The sequence below is a fragment of the Pezoporus wallicus genome, unplaced genomic scaffold (genome assembly GCF_028554395.1).
Source record: "Pezoporus wallicus isolate ANWC-B61680 ecotype Strahan unplaced genomic scaffold, APGP_CSIRO_Pwel_v1 contig_8717, whole genome shotgun sequence".
Classification (NCBI taxonomy): domain Eukaryota; kingdom Metazoa; phylum Chordata; class Aves; order Psittaciformes; family Psittacidae; genus Pezoporus; species Pezoporus wallicus.
The window spans coordinates 348,384-372,231 of record NW_026640825.1 but is presented as its reverse complement, the minus strand read 5'-3'; the positions used below and the strand labels follow the sequence as shown (position 1 = coordinate 372,231).

The 23,848-nt window shown below is 48.5% G+C and overlaps 1 long non-coding RNA gene across 1 annotated transcript in view; it reads left to right on the top strand.

Moving 5' to 3' along the window:
• Positions 1-389: 389 nt before the first annotated feature.
• The window catches only part of LOC130605409 (uncharacterized), a 28,321-nt gene continuing 4,862 nt past the window's right edge, over positions 390-23,848 (top strand). The window contains exons 1-2 of the long non-coding RNA XR_008973685.1: positions 390-410; positions 3,989-4,114. This is a non-coding gene — a long non-coding RNA (uncharacterized LOC130605409). The remainder of the gene's footprint in view (positions 411-3,988; positions 4,115-23,848) is intronic.

Below are 23,848 nucleotides of genomic sequence, written 5' to 3'. Positions count from 1 at the left end.
ATATTTGAAGGACTATAAGGTATATAATGGATATATATAGTAGACATATGGGTATAAATGAGAGCTGCAGTGATTTGTTCATGGAGGCGTCAGTTCTAAAAGCATCATTCCTGGACCCAAAATACCTTTCTTTGAGAAGTGCCCGCTCCTCCTGGGATCAGGAGCTCATGTGGTGTGGAGCGTGCTCCTCCTGCCACCCTGCACATGCCCTGGGAGGAGGACAGGCACTGAGCCTAGGAGAGAAGGAACAAAGGCAAGGCCCAGCGGGGCTGTTTGCTCACGCCATGCGCTGTTGTCTTTCATCAGATAAGGCTGTGGCCACGAGGTGGAATATTCCCAGATCCAAGCCAGGCAGAAGCAATGCGAGGCTGTGGGACAAACTCCAACCGCTTGGGTTTCATCTGCCCCAGGTACGTACCTGCCCCTCGAGTCATATGATAGGGAGCTGGCTGGGATTCCCATGCAGAGAGAGCCTTCTAGTTCCATCCTGCTCTAAGGCGTGCCTCGTGCTGCAGGTGGCTTTTACCCACTGAGTAAGGACATCGGGGGAATGAAGGGATCTGGTGTCAGGAGTAAGTGGTATATAGTAGGTAGGTTGTTGCTTAAGACATAAGACACAGGAGGGCTGTAAGAGACAGGAACCAACCATGTGGATGACACCGCTGGTGGCTGGGGACGGGCAGGTTGGCAAACCCTTGTGTTCGCTCCCCATAACTGCATCTTCAGACAGGAGCACCAGCTTAGTCCATCGGCCTGCCCTGTCCTCGCTCAGTGTGTAAACCTCAGCTGATTCGGAATGTACCGACTTGCATTTATTTGCCTTTCTAAGCTGGAGCGAAGCCAGGCTTTAATTGATGTAACCCAGCCAAAACTGATTTACCACTTCTTCCTGCTTGCCCTGTGACTTTTGGCCTGCTGGGGTATTTTAATTGGAGGCAAAGTAAAGACGTGCTTCGAAATTACACTTGTATGGGGGATGTTTGGAACCGTCCTGTTTGAAGAGCACATCTGCTGAGGGCCAAGCCAAACGCACACAGGGCCGGTCCATAGAAAAGGCCCTTTCAAATGATTACCTGCAGAAGGTAAAAGGAAGTCACATAAAACACAAAATTCCAAAGGCATTTAATTGAAAATCAGCATTACAGAATACTCTGTGTTTATTGCCCGAGTGGTTTTGAGCTGCTAATCCACACTTTCCTCTATTATTGCTGGTTTGATCCTGAGAAAACAATGAAAACCTGTTTTAAAGAATAGGCTTAGTAACATATGCCATAGAGAAGACAGCAAAGAGCAGCACTTAGATAGCAAAGAATTATCTTAGATAATTCTAAGATATGTATTTTAATATATATATTCTATATAAAATATATATAGATATATTCTAAGATGTATATCTTAGATAGCAAAGAAGATGGCACTCCAGTTTAGCACTCCAGCTTAGGTCTGCACAATGGCAGGAGTCCCAAGGTTGATGCTGACAGGCAGCTCCTTGTGGAGTGACTCTGGTCGTTGTGATCTTCCCTTGTAGTATTGCAGCTCTTGGCTTCGGGTGACTTTTCCAAGCCACCACTCCTGCTCACCTCATTTAGTTGAGGTCCTGACAGCCCTGATGGTATCAGTAAAGATTCCCTGGATCCCTGCGCTGTATTAATGTGCTGGGAGCAATTACTTAGCTTAGTAAATAGTGGCGGAGATACTGAAGTGCTTGCTAATACCGTTCAAACACAGGCAGAAAAGCATTAGTATAAATGAGAGGTAAGACCTCAGTGACTCCTTTGCTACTGCCTCAACTCCGTTCCATAGGGTGATGGGCGATGGCTTTAAATCTGTGCCACTTTAAACAAGCCATGGCAGAGCGACTCGTGCATTTTGTACAGTTTTACCTGTTCCCTGTGTCCCTAAACCGAGCTGTGTCATGGAATCACAGAGTGGTTTGGGTGAAGGGACCTTAAAGTTACCCCGTTCCAAAGCCCCTCTCCAGGTTTCTTGTAGAACTGTAGAGCTCATGTACAGGAAGAAACATTAAACCAACCCCAAATTCTGCTGTGGATTTGAATGTGTGGCCCCTCACCTGGGTCTTCATTTATTCGGCATTTAGAGGCTTGGTTTGTGGTCTGCCTGTAGGTAAGGGAGGAGGAGAACACGCATGGGCACTGAGATTACAAAGCCTTTGGGTAAATACCCCCTGAAATCAGTGCTTTTGTGTGGGGGGCAATGTCTCCAGTGGGTTTAGTTGGACGTTCCCAAGCTCCTTCCTTCACATAAGTCTGCTGTGGATTTTTGAGCCCTGATCTGATGCTTGGGAAAGCGAAGGCGGCTTTTTTCCTCCCTCTCTTTTTGTTTTCAATCATGAAAGTTTGGGAAGGGCCCGGATAACCTTGGATTCCGGCTAAAATAATAATGGGGAGCCAGGGTTTGGGGGTGTGTTTTTGAAGTTTCATTCAACTTTGAGGAAATATTGACCAAAAATAAAGTGGTTTCTTCTGAGCATCCTGGCCTGGGTGAGCTCAGTGCAAAAAGTGCCAGAATGCCCCAGGAAAGGTGGATTTTGCAGCATTTCCAAGCTCACCGGTGCCATGGGTAGTAAAACAGAGAGAGAAATGTTACAAGACTGGAGGAATAATGTGTTTGGGGATACAATTGCCCAGTATTCTACTAAATGAACTCTGTCATGTTTAAGGGGGTTTGTCAGCTATAGAGCAGAGCACATAACTGAATAAAAACCCTTTATATTCATGCTAAAGTCACAAAATTGATGGGAGATTTTAGGATGAGCCCTACAGGGAGATGAGTAAAAGTGGAAACAAAGCTGCTCTAAGGTCTTCCTGGAACCGTGTCTGCTCCAGGCTGAGCAAGCCCAGCTCTCTCAGCCTGGCTCCATAGGAAAGCTGCTCCATCCCTGTGATCATCCTCACGGCCTCCTCGGGACTTGCTCTAACAGCATGCCTCTTGTGTCGGGGCTGTTTCAAGAGCTCTTAGCCCCATTGCAGTCCAGTTACCACTGGATCCAGAGGAGCTGGAGGGGCTCGTGGAAAGGACAGGGTCTTCCCCAGGTAGTTTATATCCATACTTTTTAAAGTCCCCAACCTCCTACTTCTTTATGTGAAAGCCAGGTAGGCAGTTCCCATGTGGCTCTCTGTAGGTCTCTGGTTTGTACCTTATGGAGGTTTCCTGCTTGTTGCTAAGAGCAGTGCGGTGTGGTTGACAGCTCCTGCAGCACCCGATGTCTGTCTGGTTCAGACCGGAGCTCACAGCTCATTGCTGCTCCATGGCAGTGTTTCCAGGTTGAATTAAGAGTTGTTCTATGCCTTTGTTCTTTGACCATGCAAGAGCAGAGGGGAAGAGCCTAAGGCTAGGCACCTACTTCTAAGCTCACATAATATGCTTTTTGTTGGTGCCACTGTCTAATTCTATATAATCTTGTACTCTGGCAGCCCACCTTTGTCCTGAGGAAAGGATAGTGCTCTTCTGAGAAGAATGGGTAGTAATGAACAAAGCAAAACGCTGCCTGTGTTAAATACACCCATTGATAGCTGCAAGCTGTGAAACAGAAGCTTTTCTGTGACGTGTGTGAGAAAACCTGGTGCTTGTGGTGACTTTTGGATAAGAAACATATGGCAGTTTACCCCCTAAATGAAGCAGGAACATCCCTGCAGTGAGGTTCTCTGCTCCTTGTACTTTTTACGTTGGTTAGGGCAGAAATACCTGCAGATCATGGCTTGGTTTTCACTCCGTCCCCATTACGTTTTGTTCAGTATATCCCATGGCAAACTAGTGGGTTATCACCCGTTTTCCATCTGTGGAGCTGGAACTGGCATCCCAGGGGATGCTGCAGCGCAACCTCTCTGACCCGCAGGGCCCACGGGCACGCCGTGTGTCGGCAGGCACAGTTACACATCCCTCAGGAGCTGTCTGAAGGTGGCAGTGGGCAGTGGACATGGAGCTCCCCAGGCCTGAAGCTCTTCTGGGGACCTCTCTTTCCATGCAGGGTAGGTTTTGCTGTCAATTCTCATTGACACAAACCCCTTGGACCAGCAGCCAGCTTCTGATGGGAGGAAGAAGGCGAGAGCCAGGTCCCAAAGACATCTGCCAAGATGACAGCTTATCCAAACAGGTCTGTTTATCCTGCAATTTGTTCAGTAAATGGCCCTGTCTAAATGGAATTTGATGGGAAGTTATTCCGGGCACTGAACATAGTTTACAGTATGTGCACAGCTTCCATGCATCTCCCTATTTGAATGAGAGCAAGCCTCATCCTTAGAAGGTATTATTGTTGAAATCTGCCTTATTGATCAATGCCATGAAAGCAAATTTCTATAATATCAGCATTTGCCAAAGATTTAGGCCAGGAAATCTCTGCTACATCATTGCTATTTGCATTCATTAGCATCTCATTAGATTCACATAGTCTTCAAAAGGTTCTGGTATGAATTGAAGTCTTGCCATAGAGGTCAACACAATGAATCTGTCATTCTTTCTATTAAACTCTTAAACTTGAATCCCCAGTGCTGTCCCCTGTTTAAAGCGAACCTGGTCACTTTATACTTCCAAAGCTTCGGATAGTCCCAGACTTTGATAACAGGGGGAATAAGGGTACAGGGTGAAGCCATAAAAGAGCTTTTTGTTAGAGCTTGGTAGCCTGGTCTTGCTGACTTGTCTTCCTAAATACTGCCCAGAGACCCACCTGCCTGTATGGCGGCAGCAGCTCCTCTGCAAACAAGGCACCTTTGCCCTTTGGAATCCATTTTGGGCTGGGATGCATTTCCTGAGCGTTTCCTTCCAGCTTCTTGCTCCAACACAGCGCAGGCATACGTGAGCACGTGGTCCCTCACCCATCCCTGCAGTGCTCCACTTCTTGGGCAGGCTGAGCCTTTCTGCACCACTCTGTAAGTGGCCATGGACTGGAGTCACCTCTTCCTTAGCTCTGCATTGCAAACAGGCACTGCTCGCCTGGGTTGTAGGAGATGCAGTGTAAGTGAGCTGAGGAGCCAGCGGGGAAAGCCACATGTAGGTACCCAGAGACAAGGAGGTTTCTGTGCAAAGAATCATGGGTTGGAAGGGACCTTCAAGCTCTTCTAGTTCCAACCCCCTGCTCACGCTGCTGGTGATGCAGCCCAAGGGCATGGGTGGTTTCTGGGCTGCATGTATACACAGAGGAGGTGTTCAGTATCTTGATAGAGGAAGTTCTGATTTCTGGGACAAAAAAGACTAAATAGGGCTTTTCTTACCTTTAGGAATGTATGTTTTATCCCTTGTCCTATGATAATTTTCTGAACTTCTCACTCATGCGACCAGGTAGCATTGAGGTCTCTTAACTGCTCAACCACCTCAGTAAGGCTTTTAGGCTCAGGCTTTTCAAAGAGTCCATGGGAATACAATGCCTGAATGCCAAGGAAGTGCAAGCTAAGCTGTAATGACTGGGGAGAAGAGAGGAGGGACAGTTAGGAGTGATTTAGAGGCCACCTCATCCTTCTCTTTCTCCATAGTGAAAGTAGGATTTTAGGCTTCTCATCATAGCGCACTATTAGAAACGTTACCCTCAGAAACTGCTGTTATTTGGGAATGTCAGTGATACTCGAGCAGGTCAGAGAAGACCAGCTGTGCAAAACTGAAGTTTACCCTCTCAAACATTGGGAGCCTTTCCAAAGGTGCTCCAGGCTGCGATTTCCCTTTATAGACAGGGTTTTGTTCAGTATATCCCATGACAGAGTAAAGCAGGGGAAGCGGAGGGTAAGATGCAGAAGTGATTAAGGAGTGTGAACAAAGGCAGTCCCTGCTCTCCAAAGCATTAAACGTTGTAAAGAAGTACTTAAGATAAGGATTTATTGCTGAACAGCCTCTCGGCTGTGCCTTGCCAGGTTTCACATCACTGACTGAACAAGCCAGTGACTGCAGATTTGCGTCATCAAAGCCCAAAGCAGTGTGTAGGAATTCAGGTGTGAAGGATTCAGCAGGAAGGCTTATGGAAGGGAAAGCCTTTCCTTTTCCTAAACTTTTCCAAGTGGAATCTGGCTATTCCCATTCTCTTACCTGTAGAGGCAAACCCACCAATATCCAGGTAGTCTGGGCAGGATTACTTGCACTGACACGGAGAAAAAGAGATGCCATCTACTGCATCCCCATTACATCTGCTGTGTTCCTCTGGAATGGTGACAGGGAACTGGGGTTTTAATCGGTCTTTTAATACCCTTTTGAAGCCAGCAGTCATTATGGCAAGGAGAAGCTTGTTTACTTCACCTTCCCTCCATCATAGGCATTTATTTGCTCATTTTGGCTATCTTACAGCAGCCGCCTGTTTTCCTGCTAGGAAAGAGGTAGGAGAAACGAGGTGTGATTTATACAATTCTCTTTGCCCATCCTCCTGAAGCACAGGTCTTCATCTGTGCTGTGCCCTTGATGCAGCGAATACTGTCCTTGGTGTTGGCCAGCGTAACTGCACTCAGCTCTATCCTTGGGTGCCAGTTGTTAAATGGTTGCTTATGGCTTCTTGTGGTGCTTTCACAGAACCACATCTACATTCCCACCTCACTGTCACCTACGGCGTGGTACCTATTGCAAGGCTGCAAGGGTGAAAAGGGAGCACCAGGAAATGCTCTGGAACTCCTAAAAATAGACTAGTCGGAAGAGAGGAAGGATGTGGGATGAGAGGGAAGATGCAAGAGAGCCTCTCGGAGCTTTTTGTCAGACTTAGGAGCATTAAAAGCAAGAGATGAGAGCACCTACTCGGGTCTGCAGCATCATTTCCGTGTGTTCCAGTGTGAGTCACTCTGTGCCCTCAGCTTTAGGGACAAGTGAATCAGTGCTGCTAAAAAGCCCCACAACACAAATAGCCTGGGCCCTACTCAGTGCGACAGCTTGGAACCAGCTGCCTTTGGGAACCCAGCAAGTCCAACTGATGTTAGATAAGTTTCTTCTCAACTTCTCGGAGTGCTTCTGGGTTTCACATTACTGAGGAAGATTTAAAGCGCTCCTAAAAGGTCAGTTCTCATTCAGATAGTTCAGGCAAGGAGAGCTGGAGTCATTTGCTAAGGGCAAACCTTTGACCACTGCATAAAAGCAGAACTGAAATAGCTTTGTGGAGCGTGAGTTTCGCCTTCAAGCAGCCTGGGCGTATCAGAGAGATTTGATATAAACTTTATCCCAGGGTAACAGAGTTTATCCTTATTGGAGCCGCTCCTGTTGTTCCATTCCTTACTCAGGCTTTATTGGCTGGCGGTGGTGACCAGAGCTAGATGGAAATCTGCTGATGGCTCATAGGAGCCGTCCCAGAACCAGCTGTTGAACTGTGCTTGAAAACCGTGTGTGGAAAGCACATTTAAAAGTCAAATTATAGATTAGTCACAGTTGGCTCAACTGCCTTGAGGACCAGAGGGCAGTAAAGCAGAGCAAGTAGCTGTGTGATTGTAGTGCAAGCACGTTAGTTCTGTTTGGTAGGTTGAGGACAGGCGATGTGGTTGGAAGATGGAACTTGGAGCTTGTGCTGTTAGAGTGTCCTGTCCCTACATCCCTTGTCCCAAGCCCCTCTCCAGGTTTCCTGCAGCCCCTTCAGGCACTGGAGCTGCTCTGAGGTCTCCCCTTAAGGAGCCTTCTCTTCTCCAGGCTGGACCAGCCCGATGCTAGGGGGTGGTTCAGGAAGTTTCAAGCCCATCAGGGACTGCAGAGGCAAGGTGAAGCTGTTGCCTTCAGTTGGGCTCATGCTGGGGTCCTGTCTTGGTCCTCCTTGGTCCTCCTCAGCACTGGGTCCAATGCTTCTGTGTTGTGTGCTGCTGCCATCCAGAGCCCACTGGGGTGAGGTGCATTTGAAGAAGATGCTTCTACACACGGAAGGTGAAGGCAATAAATAATAAATGCCATGAATTAAGAATGATGCTCCAAAATAGCTTCAGTTTCCAGCAAGAACCGCAAGCTACATCTGGAACAAATCTCTTTTCATTTCACGTTCACTCTTCCCTAGACATGGGCTTCAACGAGAGCAGGGTCTCTTCAAAAGAACCTGCAGGACACCGTTGTTCATAGGTCAGCATTTCTGTAAGCTTATTCAGTTAGTCTTAAATGACTCTTGATAGTTCTGTAAAAGGAGGTGTCATTCTGGCTCTTACGGTGATCTACCTCACACGTGAGGACAAGCACAGGTCTACCATTGTTACATGAAGCCTTGTTTCGAGGAGGACCGAGATGATGGGAGCTATATCCCTGGGGATTGCTGTGGGGTTAGACATGGGTGCTTGGAACTAAGGGTGTAGCACTGTGGCCCTCATTTCAGACATCAGCAGTTATCTGAGACACGGCTGTGTTGTCAAGACACAGCAAGGAAAGAGGCCAAGGGAAAGCATCCCAGGGAGGTTTGGGGTAGGTGAACTGCTTGTGCCGTGGGGCATCTTCGTGAGCTCCAGCTTTGGAATGAACCAGCTTCTTGTCAGCAGTGGGTGCTCAGGAGGTGTTTTCTTTCCTGCTTATATTTCAAGTGCTGGTTTTAAGTCAAGCGAGGGGAGGTCGTGCCCTGACCAGTCATGTTCTGCTCTGCTGCTCCTCCCCACCCCATCCCCATGGGAGAAGGGGCACATCCTTGGCTGGCATCGGGCAGCACAAGTCTGTTGAAATCAGTGCCAGTGACCCAAGGGTATTGCCTGGAGTGTTTGCTGTGGCATTACCAGGTTCTACCCGCACAAAGAGGCACTTGTGGCCCACTTGCTGGTTAATCTTAAAGCTCCTGCTTTGGAGTAAGAGAAAGCTCAGCTGCATTAGCAGAGAGCAGGACTGGGTGGTGAGAGCGTGCGTGGGGAATGGGGAGCAGAGGCAAACAAATACCAAGCCAGTGAGTCATGGCTCTTTACTTGAAAGCTCCACGCTGCCCCTGGAGCGATGTTCCAGCTCACATCCAGGCTGCAGATCACTACCTGTGTGAACTCGTGCATTACTCACCCGTCATGTGTCCGGCCAAGTCGTGCCAGGCTCCGTTGTCTGGAGTGTTTGTTAACCCCCGAGCCCAGGCTGGAGCCGGACTCCACTTGGACACAAGGGAACTGCACGGGAAGCCTTGGCCTTCAGGTAGTCTGGGAAGAGCCAGAAGGTCACTGGCTGTGTTGTAGCTGTGCAGGAGGTGCCTTTGGACGGACAGGTCCATCACTCACAGCTCAAGGGGCTGATGAATCGGCAGCGCTTTGCCGACTGAGGTGATGTAACTGGAGATGATCTGGTTTTCTGCTTCACTTGCACTTCTGTACGGATCAGGACTGTCTCATCTCGTTTCCATTTCAGTTCGAGGGGATGCAATAGGAGGAACTGACTGGGTGTCATAAGGAGCAGGCAGATCCCACCTTGTCTGGGAGATTCGGGTTCACTCCACATCTTATTCCCTGAGCTGCCCGAGTTCAAAGAGGGATGTAGAGCTGTGTGGAGCAGCACATGGGCACTTCAATGTGGTAGGTCAGCCATGGAGACACAAGGCTTTACTGTTAGGCAAGATCAGAGGTTCAAAGGACCTGCTTCCTTCCCATCTGTGAAGGTGTGAGGCAGAAGCAGGTCACCCTTCCACCCTCATAAAGTGACAGGGATCAGACAAGGCTGTTGTGTTAGAACTGGGGTGATGCAGGTGTGGGTGATGGCATTGATAACCCCAGAGGCTGAACCAGATGCACTCAGGCTTGTTTTGCAGTGAAGGAATGGGAGAGGGCAGCAGCATCCCCAGCCTGTCCCACTTGTGGGGTACCAGGACCCCTCAGCCGTGCTGTTCACCTGCACTTGGTCTTTCCCCACATCTCGGAGATGCATCCATGAATCCGGAGCTGGGCACACTTGTTCTCCTATAAAAACTTACTGACATAGAAGAAAAGGGATGAGGGTTGGAGGAAACTCTCCAGAGAAGCCTGAGGGAGAGCTATGGAGAGTGCTGCTCACCTGCACACTCATCAGTTCTGTGCTGGCTGGCAGCTAAACCAGCTCAAGCAGCTAATCCTGGGGAAAATGAGCGTTTTTGAGGATTAAGCAATACAGAGACTGTATTAAGGTGGTGTTTTTGATGGTCTGAATGAGGGTTCAGCCTCGCAGTGGCCTGGAGCTTCTGCTTTGTGGGATGTTGTTGGAGGCAGAACAGGAAACAGCAGTTTCTAGGTGTGGGGAGAGGAGCCGGGGTTGGTTTGGACCCACCCTGGGAATATCCAGGCTGAGAGCTGAAGAACTTGCAGATATTCCTGGGGTTTGAGGATTTAGTAAGGGCAGCAACCAAAGAGAGGTAGAACTTCCCCAGCTGATTCCACTTGGTGGTTGGATCCTGAACAGGAAATAATCCTGGAAGGTACCAGGTTGAACTCCCACGGAGAGGGGATAGAAAATGACATGGTAACACTGGACACCAGTGAACTGCTTCCACGCAGGCAATATGGCATACACTGCTATTGAGACCAGAGGGATCTACGTGCTTGGGTTCACCCCTGCACAGTTCTCTTGGTTTGGAAGCGCCCTGATCCATTTTGCGCATCCCTGTGGCATTGCTGGGAATGCTCAAGCTTAGGAAAATTGCTGTTGGCCAAGTCAGCCCAGGGCTGTGCGAGGGGATTGAGCAGAGCATGAGCTGCTGAGATCGCCTTGCTGCGATCGGATGCTCTGGGAGATGAGCAACGCCGGTGCCCACAGGAGGGAGCCAAATACATTGCTCTCGAGAAAGACAAACCGCACCTTTGTCTTTGTGCTCATCAGATGGGAAAAGGCAGAAAGGGCAACGGCCACCCCCAAATGCACCAGTGCAGCTTCATAAACCACCTAAAAGGGAGCTCAGGCTTCTCCGGGAGGGTGCTGAAGGTGTTCAGGGGTAAAAGCATCGTGCTGGGGTACAGCCCAAAGCTGTGGTACCCACTCCTCGTGGTGGAGCGCGCCCAGGAGAAGGCTTCTCTCTGCCCTAAGCAGCAGTATCAGGATGGAAAGAAACCTCCACTGCACATCTGCTGTGCTCTCACTGTGGTGGGAAGGGCTGAGCCCCTGTGCCTGTGTGCAGCCGGGGTGGGCCTGTTCCCTGCACCCCTTATCCCAGAGCCTGGGCGCTGGGGAGGCAGCTGGGATGCTGAGGAGCAAAGAAAACCCTCCTTAAGGGTGGCTGTGCTGGAGGCAGTGCCCTTGGCCTGAGATCCGTGAGCATCCTGTGGCATGGTTTTGGTTTTCCTCGGTATGTGACCTGCTGCTGAATGAGGAAAATAGAGGGAAAAGCTTTGGGCTTCCTAAAAATAGACAGTGTTTTTATGGCTCTGCTGGCCAATTTCTCTGAAGGATGGGATTTCTTAATCTTCAGCTGCGTTAGAGACGCTGGGGGTAACTTTTCCATATTAAAAGGAATAAATTGTTATTGGGTTTTGGGGGGGTATTTGCTGGATTCCGGGAGTGTTTGAGCTGTTTGCTGACATCTGACATTGTTTTGTGATTGCTCTTGGAGATGAGGTAGCACACACATTTGCTTTTGCTTTGGGATGGAGTGACCTTCTGCAGCTCACTGAGGGCTGCAGCCTGCTTCCTTTCATCTGCATCCCGAAAGGATAACACCAGCGGAGAAGCCAACCCACAACAGGCATACAAGCACCGAGCTGTTGCTGTTTGTTGTCACCCTAACAAAGGTGGTTGGAGTTGGGCACTGGACTCTGGACGATCTGGAGGGCGATGAGGGTTTATAATGTCTCTGCTGCTTGTGCCACGCTGGTAGGAACTGATGCAACGTGCCATTTCCCCTTCAGTTGAATGAGAAATGTGTCTGTGGCTATTGGGTGGATGATGCTGGTTACAGCAGAACCCTATCGCTGAGCTCTCGCTGATGGGGTAGCGGTAGGACAGGAACACAACGCTACCATGGGATCCTGGAGAGACAAAACAAATGGTGGTTCCTACAGTTACATGATCAGCGATAAGGGAAGAATTCAGAGCAGCCGAATATACCCACACACAAAAAGGCACCAGAACAAACAATGGCTAAATCTGCTGTATGTAATTCATAACAGCTCCAGGACTGAAGGGAAAATAGACATGTCATGAGCAATGTTTTTTCATATGTTAAAAGAATACATTCCTTTCCCCTGTGCTGTAGTTATGAATTTGTCAGGGTTCACGTTTTTCCTCTTATTTCTCATTGTTAAAGGTCATTGGACTTTCAAAATATGGATGGCTTGCGTCGTTGCTCTAATCCATCTAATGCACTGTATCCAAAGATCAAATCCCTGACAGAACAGTGCCAGATCAGTCCTGGAGACACTGCACAGGGTGCCATGGGGAGCTGGGGCTGCCCCATCCTTGGCAGTGTTCAAGGCCAGGTTGGACAGGGCACGATTCTCCTCCACCCCCAAGTTCTGTGCCAGTGGCAGGATGGATTCTGGTGGCAACAGGGCCAAGACGGGATGAAGTCACTTCACTGTTCACAGCGGTTGATTGTGAGAGCTGCAGGGCACAGAAGTGTTGGCTTAGCTCTTTGTTGCTATCTTTGACAAGATAGCAGAGACCCAAACAGCAGCCCCAAGCTGGAAGCTGAAGCTTCCAAGCAGGACCCTGTAGCTGCAGCTGCCTAAACCACAGTTCTCTCTGGTGGCAGTAGGTGGCTTCATAGGAAAGGCCATGAACTACGTGGTACCACTTCAGTGGTGGCCGATGCTGGCTCTCTTTCCCCGTGCTGACCTGCTGTAGATGATGTACCTTCAGTCTGCAAGGCCCCGTCCTGTCCGCAGCCATCGCAACCCCACGGAGCATCATCAGCCAGGAGCTCTTGTCAGGGTCATGTCAGTGGTGGCTTTGCCTTGGAGCTGCTTCTCCACTGTTCATATGCCAGTCTGATGCCAGCACTCTTCCACTGGTCTTTGTAACAGTCCCACTGGGGTTAAGACAGTGGGGTTTGGGATATAATGCAGGTCCTTTGGAGCATCTCAAGGAGGGACTGACATTCCAGCATGCTCAGGTCCCACTGGCTACACTTTATACTGTTTGCAACCTTAACCTGGAGTAACTGTTTAGTAAATCTCTTGTGGCTGACTTGACACCCTCCCCTCTGCCTGTGAGGAAGACTTCTGCATGGTTTGGTTGGACATCTTTCTTATCCTAAGTCAGTGTAAGCATTTATTTTGCTCTCAGGTAGCATCTCCCTATACAAAGCTCTTCTGTGCTGTGTTTGATGCCACAAAAGAACTGGTTAGGGTTGGTCACCAGGTACTTTCTAGCCTGGGGACATCTACACCAGGGTCCATTCCGGTGCTCACTGCAGGCAAACGTTGCTCTGGTTTGAGCCGAGCTTGCCTGTGGCGGTGGAGGGGGATGCTGCATTCTCCAGCATGATCTGAATAAGCCCTCGGGGACGCTGGCATTTTCCTCTGTTTGCTCAGTGGAGTCTGCCTAATGAAATCTGTGCTGTGCTGTCCTTCACTTGTTATTAATAAGCTGTCTGACTCAGCTGGTAACTTTGGGTCTTTACTATGACAACAGATAAAGGGACAAGCTTGAAAAGAAAGAGCTTGTGTAAGAGGAGGAGGGATCTGGGAACCTTTTGGCCAGGCTGCTCATTGATTTGTCCAAGCAGCTCTTTTGTAGCAGGCAAATGGTGCCTTCTGGCCCATGCCCCTTATAGCAGGCTGGTTATGTACAGCTCCCTCAGCAAGGGCCAGTGCCGAGCTCTTATCTTCAGTGATGGAGTAGCTGGATGCGGGTTTCATTGCACGTCTGCAGGTCCAGGAGTCTCCATCTTGTTATGATTTACATAGCAGGGAAATACTTGCAAACTTGGAGAGGGAATTGTGTTCATCCGAACGGGGTCATGTTTGTTGTTTGAAGCTGGCTGAAGTATGCTCCAGTTCATTTGATTTATTGTTCTGGGGTTGCTTTGCCTTATTTTTGTTACCCCTCCCCAAGAAAAAGCCAACACTTGCACTGCTGGGTATGGAAACGAGAACGTCCTGTCCCCCGCAGGCATAAATATGACCAAGATTCATTGTGTTCTAACTCCGTAGAGCCACGGTCCCACAAGACATGTTGGGTTGGGAGGCACGCTGTAGACACACAGGCTGTTTAGCCAAGGTGTGGCCCAGCCTGAAATAACTGCTCTATTGCAGCTCTGAAACTGCAATCTTCCATGGGCTGGAGCAGTGCATGGGCTCAGTCCCCTCTTTGCTTTGGGACTGGGTACTGTCCCAGTGGATGAGCTGTAGGAGTGGTCCAGGCACGGATCATAGGATCATACAGTCACAGACTGGTTTGTGTTGGAAGGGAGCTTAAAGCTCATCCAGCTCCAAGCCCCTGTGTCCAGCCTGGCCTTGAACGCTGCCAGGGATGGGGCAGCCCCAGCTTCCTTTAGGTACTTTAGTGCAGTGAACTGGGGTCTTGTGCGCTCTCATACGGCTGCTCTGTGCTTCCCGGGCACCACACAGCACCATGTGAAGCATTCCCCAGCCAAAGCTGCTTCCCTGCTTTGGCCCTCATCATAAACCCTTGCACGAAGGGGGTAGGAATTGCTCCATTGTCTGCTACAGGTAGAGATAGCTTTGGGACAGCTGAAGTAAAACCCTGTGCTTGCTTCTAAGCTGCCCCATCCCCTTTAATGCCCCACAGGGAGAGCACCTGGCTCACCTTTCACATAAACTGCTAATTCCTCATTTAATATCCCCAGTGGAAGCTGTATGGATGGTAGAGAATGTTGAAGCCAACTTTTGGTCGATGGCAGACTGCCCGTAGTCTTCACTAGCTCAAGAATTGGCCCTAAACCGGTCGCAGCTGAAGAAGAGATTTGGGTTTCAGTTGCAACAGGAAAGCAACTGGCTGAATCTCAGTGGCAGCATTCATGGGGCTGGCAGAGCTGCTGCAAACACGCTTCAGACCTGGGGATGCTTTCATGTGTGGAGAGGGGTAGGATGCTCTTGGGAAGGTCAGCTGTTCACGGGTTCTCTCTCTTGTGTCTCAAGATGCGCTGTCATTTGCTAGGGTCAGGGTAATGCATCCCATCATATGCTGCCCACTCCTAAGCTACACCTGCTAATAGAGGGGACTGACAAGGACAAAGCGTTCCCATTCCCAACACCTTGGAGCACAGGGAAGATTAACCAAAGTCACTGGGATGTTTTTTCCCCTTCAGATGCTGGTTTGAAACTGGTAGAGCTCTTAAGAAGTTTCTCTTCTGCTTTAGAAGTTGGGATTGGGAAGGAGTGAAAAATGGGAAGTAAATGAGGAGAGGAATCTAAATCCCCCACTATAGTTTTTATACTTCTCTATGGGTTTTAAGTGCGTAGTTAAACAAAAAGCTTTTATACTGGAGGCCATAATGTAAGATACAGAGATGATCCAGAGCATAAAATAAGAGGATGGATTAAATGGAGGGAAAAAAAGGGAAATAATTGAAGAACTTTTGTGGTTAAGTGCTAGGAGCTGTGGAAAATAATGCTCAAATTGGAAGCATGTGCTCTAGAAGGTTACAACATAGGTATTGCAAAAAATGCATTCTTCCCAGAGGATGGGGAGGGATTAGGATTCAGCATGAAGAAATGGCCCGGGGGAGCAAAATGGCATAGGGAAACAAAATGTGGATGTAGATCAAACACAGGTTACACAGGGAGCTGTCAATCAGAATGCATGAAGGAAGAGTACTTGTGGAGCTCCAGAGGGTAATGTGGTATTCACTTCCATCAAATAGGAAAGGACTGGAAAGAGGTGGTCTGGACTTCAGGATTCGAGGGAGCAATCCCTTGGCTAATTAGATTCACACAGTTTAGAGGTTAAGAGGCAATCCTGACTCCATGAGCTGGGAAGATGTCCTGCTGAAGGTGGGAGTGGGCACAAGTGGAGTGGAGGTGGTTGTGGGACCTCCTGTGGTTATTCCTTTGGTCGAATGTGTTCAGTAAACTTCCTGCGTGCGGATGGAGGATGTACATTAACAGGGGAAGAGAGAGTTGATGGCTCGTGGATGCGGCGGTCCCGTGTCTGGGAAGGGGGCCCTCTTCCTACTTGTCAAAGAAGGGCCAAAACCATCAGATCTAGATCCGGGACAAATCCTTTGCCGAGATTTGCAGTGAGCTGCAGTGATTTCCCAGGTGGAGAATTAAGGAAGGAGAAGAGAATTCAGAGCTGGAGCCTGGAGCTTCAAAGCATTCGTTAGAAACTTCTGCATGTGGCTACCTCATCCCTGCCCCTATCTGTGGAGCTGAAACAAATGCAAAAGCTTATTCCTGTGTCTCTGTCCAGCACTGCTCTCACAGACAGATATTCTTGCTGTGCTTTAACAACCAAGCCTCTGTGATACTTTATGTTGTTAACTGGTCCGATCCTGCACTCTGAAGCCTTCAGCAACTCACCCATCCTGCAGTATATAACCTTGGAGTGTAATCTCTCTGCCCAGAGGATGATGCACTTTCCAACTGGCTCATCTGCAAGAGGCACAGCACAGAAGGGAGACAAGCGCTATTCCCAACCTGAAGGAGCCAGCTGGGTTCAAATGAATAAGGAAGGTTGAAAGCACCCTGGCCAGGTTGGCTGGATAAATATACACTTAAATATATACAGACAGATCATCAGCTCGTGTAAGTCATCCTCACTGCAGCGAAACCATCAAAGCCAGATTTACACCAGCTGAAAACCAGGCCATGGGGTCTCATGTAAACCAACAGTCTGGAAAATGCAGGTGATGGAGGTTTGTTAAGGAAGTGACAGAGAGGAAGATGGAAAGGGATATCCTGTACAGACAGTAGGAAAGGGGGAAAAAGAACAAAGGAAACAGGCAGAATCCAAAGTAAAAGGGGGAAAAGGCTGGGAAATGCTCAGAGTATGACTCTAGCTTCATAGTGTTATAACTGTCCTTCATTGCAGCAGTCCTCCACTCTTTCAGTGGAGCTGATGCCCTGAAAAAGCAGAGTAAAGTAGTTTGCCCGGTTTCTGACTGCACAGTGTTAATGTCAGTCACAATCAGGAGCAGTGGCTGGGTAAGCTGTTCATTGTGTTTGTACAGCCAAAGCTGTTCTTACAACGGAGTGAATTATGCACACAGCCTTGGCCACGCAGGCTCCATCAGCACTGGGGCTGCCACTCAGGTATTGCTCTTACAACCATCTAAGTGTTTCCAGCTTCAGAAATGAGATCTGTGATGCAACCTGTGGGTCCTGGAGGAAGAAAAGCCCTAGGGGATTGCTGTGGTTCCAGTTCTATGAAGGCTGTTACCGGCTTCACTATGTACGAGTCCTAGGCTGCATATAGGTCTTTCTAATTTTATCCCTGTGGAATTCCTAGAAGCCAGACAAAATTGACTTTCACACAAGAATCTCCATTGTTTACTCAGATCAGTCAACAAAACATGGTTTTTATTAGATTTCCCTTGGAATAAAAAAAGAGAGACATTTTAAATGAAGGGAAAAAATGTTTGTTTTGGGGTTTTTGGTGAAGTTTGGGGATGGGATGCTGGTGAGCAGAGGATGCTCATGCGAGACCAAACTGGGTTATTTTACCATTCACAGGTTATCAAGTGGTCCAGGGCATCCTCAGCTGAGCATCACTGCGTGGCTCAGGTGAGAAGGGACCCGGGCAGGTCTCTAGTGCCACACTGTGCACGGAGAAGGACCAGCTGCAGTTAGGCAGGTGGAGGTTCAAACTTTGCATTTCCCTTGGGTTTGGGTGTGACTGGTGTGATTTGTGCTGTAGCTTTGACTCATAGCGGGGTCACTATCACCTAGTTAACGTACCCATGTCTGTTTAAAGCCCTATTGCACAGCAGAGCATTCTTGTGGTTGTTTGCAGGTGTTTAAAAAGGGAGGCTAGGAGAGAATGTGCAAGGATGTGCCTGGCTCTATAAACCAGCACCAAATGAATAATGGGGAACTGCATTTGAATCCTGTTACACGGGGGTGAATGAGCCCAGAAGACAGAAAGCAATAGGGGGGGAAATCCATTAGTCCCATGCGGAGCAAGACAAGGGGAAAAAGAGTAATGATCCCATGAGGTTATGACTGCATATATATCCTGGCCTGATACTGGAATTAGTGTTGTTATTCCTAGGGTATGGATTTGCTGCTGGCGGCTTCTCCCGTGGAAGCACGATGAACTCGGACACTGCTGTGCTGGAACTGGAAGCAAAGCAGCAAATGAAGTGTCTGGGTGGAAGGAAATAAATGGAATAATAGTACTCTAGAAGCAGATTTAACATCTAGATAAAGCAAATGCAGTTAGCTTTAAATACCTACCTTGGTGATCCCTATCTGCCAGGTGGGAGGGTCAAAAACGTCACTGCTCTGGCATTAGAACCCAGGCAACTAAAGATCCATTACCTGTGTGTATGTCTCATTGCAGGGGTGATAGTGAGCTCTGTGCTTTGATTTGCCACCAGGCTGTTCTTTTGGCCTCTCCCTCTTTTCCCCCTTTCATTTGGATTCCTGTTAGCAAAATACCAAGGTTAAACTCAAAATAACGCTGCCCATCAGGTTTAGATTAGGGCTAGAGCAGGCACAGATTTACTGTAAATGTGTATGTAAGGTGCCAGGAAATCGCTGCATGCAGGCATCTGAGGAAATAGATTAATGTTCCTTAACATAAACTGAAGTTCGTGTTGATGGCCAGGTGGTAACTGCTGTTAGTATCTGTGTGCATCCACCTTCCTTCATGCGAGATGAGGATACATAGATTTCCTCTCCTGAAACGGAGGGGGTTTGGAAGCTTGCACCATGCCCGTTGGAAGTATTCTGGGGAAAGCAGCTGAATCCCAGCACCCTTCAAATCAGCACTTACCAAACCGCTTTGTGCTCACAAGGTGTCTGTCTCTGGCTGTGAACAGCAGTTACCTAACGCAGTCTTACAGTTATGCCACATTTGGGGGGTTAAAAGCCTGGCTGATGTGTTTGCACAGGAGGCCATGTAAGGAGGTGTTCGTCCTCCCTCTTCCAAAAAGCAGAGGTTTCAAGGAAGGTGTTACAATGCGTGGTCCCACGCTGTCATTAGAACCAGCTCTAATGATGGAATCGGATTCTCCTTCAAAGCCCTATTGCCCCGGAAGGCTGAAGTCTGTGGGAAGTAGTCTGTTTCTGTTGTGCCTTCAAAGGGCTCAAGGTCCAAAGTGTGAGATCAGTTTTGATCGCTGTGGCCGAGATCAAATCCGTGCCTTGCTTTCCCTGTCATTTGAAAGGGTTGAGTGAGATCACAATGAAGTCAGAATTGCCTTTTCCTCCTCAGTTTATCCATTGACCACGTTGTGGTCGTCTTGATAGCTGTAACTTTAACACACTCCTTCTGTTGTAATGGCATAGAGTGAAGTGGATCTATGTAGGATCTTGGTGCTCTACTGAGATGTATTTTGGGCAGCATGACTCCACCATTTAACACCGTGTTAACACTCAAAACCACCAGCCCTATGCATTAGCTTGAATTAAGCAATATTCCCATGACACACTGTGTATGTTCTGCTCTCCAGACAGCCACAGCATTGATTTCCCTAAAACTAGCAGTATACTCAGGGGACAAATCAGCCTCTGAACAGATGTTGACTCTTCAGGCTTGAGTGGGATAGAGCATCGTTGATGCTGGAGTGTTTTGGCTTAGTATCTTAAATTAAAAGAGCTTTTCATGGTCTGGCTTGCTCCAAGCAGTAGCTCGAGGCTGTGATTTATGAGCAGCAACAGCTTGCCTTGGAGCAGTGGTGTGGGTCTTTCTTCTGCCTGTCCATGAGTATTCCTACTTCACATATGGATGTGTCGACTCCCTGCATTGCTGCTACTGAATGGCCAGCTTGGCACAAGGGCAGTGCTCCTTCTCCCCCCTTTTGCTCCTTGCTCATAAACCAGCTGAGCACCCGAGCTGTACTGGAAGCACATCTGTAACCAGCCTTCAGCTCGAGCAGTTCTTTAATTGGAGCCATGTGAAGGAAGCACCACCGTTTGACCATCACTGCTCCCGTGGCTGGTTTACTACCTGAGTGCCAGTCCATGTCTTCTCCATCATTAATGGATGCAGCAACTGAAGATACGTCAGGTGTGTTCTTCCCAAGCTATGAGAATGCAGTGTTGCTGCAGCTACTGGTACAGATGGGTGAGTCACCATGTACCTGAGAAAAATCACTGTTCTCACTCCCAGTTGTAGCCTCTACTCACTAAAAGTTACCACAGACCTTAAAGACTAAAATTTGGTCATCATTTATTACTGTGGCTATAAAACATCAATCTTGCTTGCAATGGCTTTGGCTAATAACAGCGGATATTTCGGATAGAGACGTGTAGCTGGAGCAGACAGTCTGGGAGATGTTCTCTGCCTTGTTTATTTTAGCAGTCTTTGCTTTCTTCACTGTAGGTGGTGGAGTATTTTTACTCCTACTTGCAAAAGGATGCGAGTATTTAGATTTTTCCCACTGTAATGGGGCCATGTGTAAATTTGTGAACTGATTTCTTAATCCTGAGTGCGCCACAGACTGCAGTATCTTAAATCCCTATCCTAATCTCCTCTCCAGAACTGCCTGACCTTCTCTGGGGATCGGTGGCTTCTTCCTTCTGTAATTGGTCCTGGGTTGGCTGATGGTGTGTCCTTCGTCTGCTCTGACTGACCAGTGGCACTTGTTGCTTTAGGGTGGTGCTTGATGGTGGTACTCTGATGGTACCTGATTGCATCCCCTGTGCTGCATCTCCTTTGTGTCTTCCCCAGCCACAGTCATTAGAGGTGGTATCACAGCTATGCTATTCTGAGTTACCAAAAAGCAATAATCCATGTGGTACCTCTGTAGTCTGGATGCTTACAGTGCATATTCATCATCATCTTGGTAAAGCTGAATATTGAGGTTATACCTACACAGGGCTTATAGATTTAAAGGCACGCTAACAACTGACCAACTACTGTTAGTGCTGGAAGGCAATTAATCACCTCAGCCTACTGGCGAGACCTGTACAATGTGTGCGTGTCATTAATAACATCTTCAAGGGACGTGTTCTTAGCGTGTGATGCACGTCGCCGTCTTTAGTGGGTTCACCTTCAGTCGTTGTCCTTTTGCAAGGCACTTCTACACGCAACTGTGCTATTAAAACACGGCTGAAAGAGTGCGCGGTCAGCATCACCTCCTGCAGTGTGTCCTAGGGCGAGCTGAAATACCCTGCTCCGTCAGAGGGCTTTTAAAGAATTCCCCACTTCCTTTGGCTTTGAGGAGGGGAAGTTGTAAATATGAGTTTGGAGTTGTTCAGCTCGGGAGCTTTTTAAACCTTTCCTTAAGGTTAATCACAGTTCCAGTGGAGCGCTATTGTGATTGCTTTTGCATGCACTCGGGTGCTTCTTCCTTAGGAGGGTGGAATGAGGGGTGGCGAAGATCCATCATAAAATGAATTCATGTTTTCAAAGCTCTTCTCCTGTAATGAAAAGTGGAGCGTTAACAAAAGGCCCCTCAAAAGCATCTGCCAAGGAAAAAGCTTTCCATTCGTGCAGGCTTCAGCATATGCTTTTTCATTTGCTGGCCCCAACAGCTGACTCTATCTCTTAGCTAATTACTTAGTGACATTTAATTGAGACCTAAAAAAAGCCCGAGGGGCTAAAAATACTCCCAGACCAAAAGTGCACACGCCACTTGTGTGACGTTAACACGGAGCAACGGGGCGATTCCTAACATACACTGATGGTAACAGCGGAGGCTTGGGATCTCATAGGTGGCAAATACCTCCCTGCCTTTCCAGGAGCATCTTTTTTGGGGGTACCTTGGGCTCAGTCATGTAAGGCCCGTAAGTGTTCGGGATCATCCTTGGGACCAGGCTTCCAGTGCAGAGCGTGAATTCAGTGCGCTATGTACGTCATGAGCATAAATCAAGGCAGCGGCCTCCACGCCAGGGAGATTAACTGCAACAATGGGTGGCAGATGGATGCAAGCAGACAGAAAACCACAAGGAAACAATTGTGCATGGTGCTCGGTCTCATGGCCAGTGGTCTCAGCCCAACCGCTGCCTGGCTGGCTCTAGGGGAAGAGCTACTTGCGTGCTTCTGTACCCACAAGATCAAGGGCTGCCTTCTCAAGGGAAGCTTTCACTCCCACCAGCCCTGCAAAGCCAACTCCGCTTGAGAGAGGACCCCTCAAGGCCGTTCTGGTCCATGCCTCCCTGACAAAGAGCATCAGCAAAGTTCCACCATCGCAGGCTCTCATTTAGTAACAATAGAGATGGAAAGATGCCGCTCTGCTTGGGCAACGCTTGCTCTGACGGGGAGGATGTGATGAAATTGCTGCCTGATTTGTAAACTAACCCTAGGAGAGCTGGAATTACGGAAGAAGAAGAAGTATGAATGCCCCTGAACCCTGCCACTTGGCTGAATATAACCAGACCTGGAGCTGTTGTGCTGAGATCCTCCTTCCAGATTCTTATCTGCATAGACAGGGCACATCAGGAAATAGAGCTGGGGAGGAAATAGCTTTCCTGTTCTGCAGAATGGAGATTTCAACCTTTTTCTCTTTCACAACAGGATGAAACTGAGGCATTTTGAAATATTTCATGGAAAAAACTGAGAGGGATTCCAGATGAAATAATAGCTCAGGGACGAGATCACCTGGGATGTAGAAATCCCACAGCCCGCTTTTGCCTGGGATACACGAGGAACCTGAACCTACTCTGTGCATGTGAGTTGAAAACTCAGACTCCTCACCTGCATAACCCACCGGGCACCCTCTTGCCTTGAGCCTTCTTGATCTGTAGCAATGAAGGAATGTCCGTAGCGTGTCGCTTGTCAGCTGCTGATCTTTGCAGTCACCATGGATTAACTGCAACTGAAAGGTTCCTGCTGAAATGGGAGAGATTATCCAATGTCCGGCTGGAGCATCCACCTTGAATGTTCAAACAATGGCCACGCTTTGCCTCTGAGTCCTGTCCTTTGACGCATGTCCTGCCACCAACCTCCTGTAATCCAGTACCATTTAAAATGAAGAGTTCTTCTGTGCTTAGGGCTGCCTAAGTATGGATGTTATGGATGTACCTAAGGCAAACCAGTGGGTCCTGCTACGGGAGAAGAATGTGGAAGCTTACAGGTATCCTTTGGGCACAGAATCTTGTACTTCTGCTTTCCCATCCAGTCTGATTATAGGTGAACTCTTCCTTATTGCTCAGGGCAAGAGTGTGCAGCAGGATGCAGTAGTGGGCATGAGGTCATCCAGGATAACCAATGACCCTTGACTGCTCACCTCATGGCCTGAGCTCCCTTTGAAGTGCAGAGAAGGGTTCTAAGCGAAAGCCAGCTTTTCTGGCCAGCATTCCTCGTGTGTGTGTCTGTGGTTTGTGCTCGGGACAGTGTGTGAGCCCTTCACAAGCATGGTCAGCCCAAGGGGAACATCGTGGCGTTCATCAGTCCCGCAGAGCTCACCGCTTCAAACGGACAGTGACTGCGGCCAGGAAAGGGCTGAGGCTTCAGATCCTTCAGACAGTGCTCTCGGATGATTTGCCCACTCGCCTGGCCTGAGGATTAAAGGGACCTTCCTCCCTGCTCAGCTTCAGCTCTGCAAAAGGCACCGTTCTCTTTACAGATAGGACGTCGTGGACAGAGGTCCGGTTTGAGCTATTTCCTTTCATGCAGTATCACTGACTTTATAGTTTGCTCTGAAAGCAATGTGCTTTTTAACTTGATCCACAAGACAGCTAATGAGCTATAGGCATGCAACCCAAGCTGGCCTGAATATGAAAACCAGACACCCCAGCAGAAAGCTCCCAGGGCTCCAAGCCTGCAGAACCTATTTAATCCTCTGAAACTTCTATTTACACTTCTTCTGCCCTTCACCCATCCCCTCTGCAACTGAAGGAGATGTAAGGGCTGCGTGTTAGGAGTTAGATGTGTTTTCAGCCATTTCTGGACCTCTGCAAAGATAATGATTGCATCCATAGAGCATAATTTGCTCTAATGGTAGTTAATGGATGAGGCTTGGGCC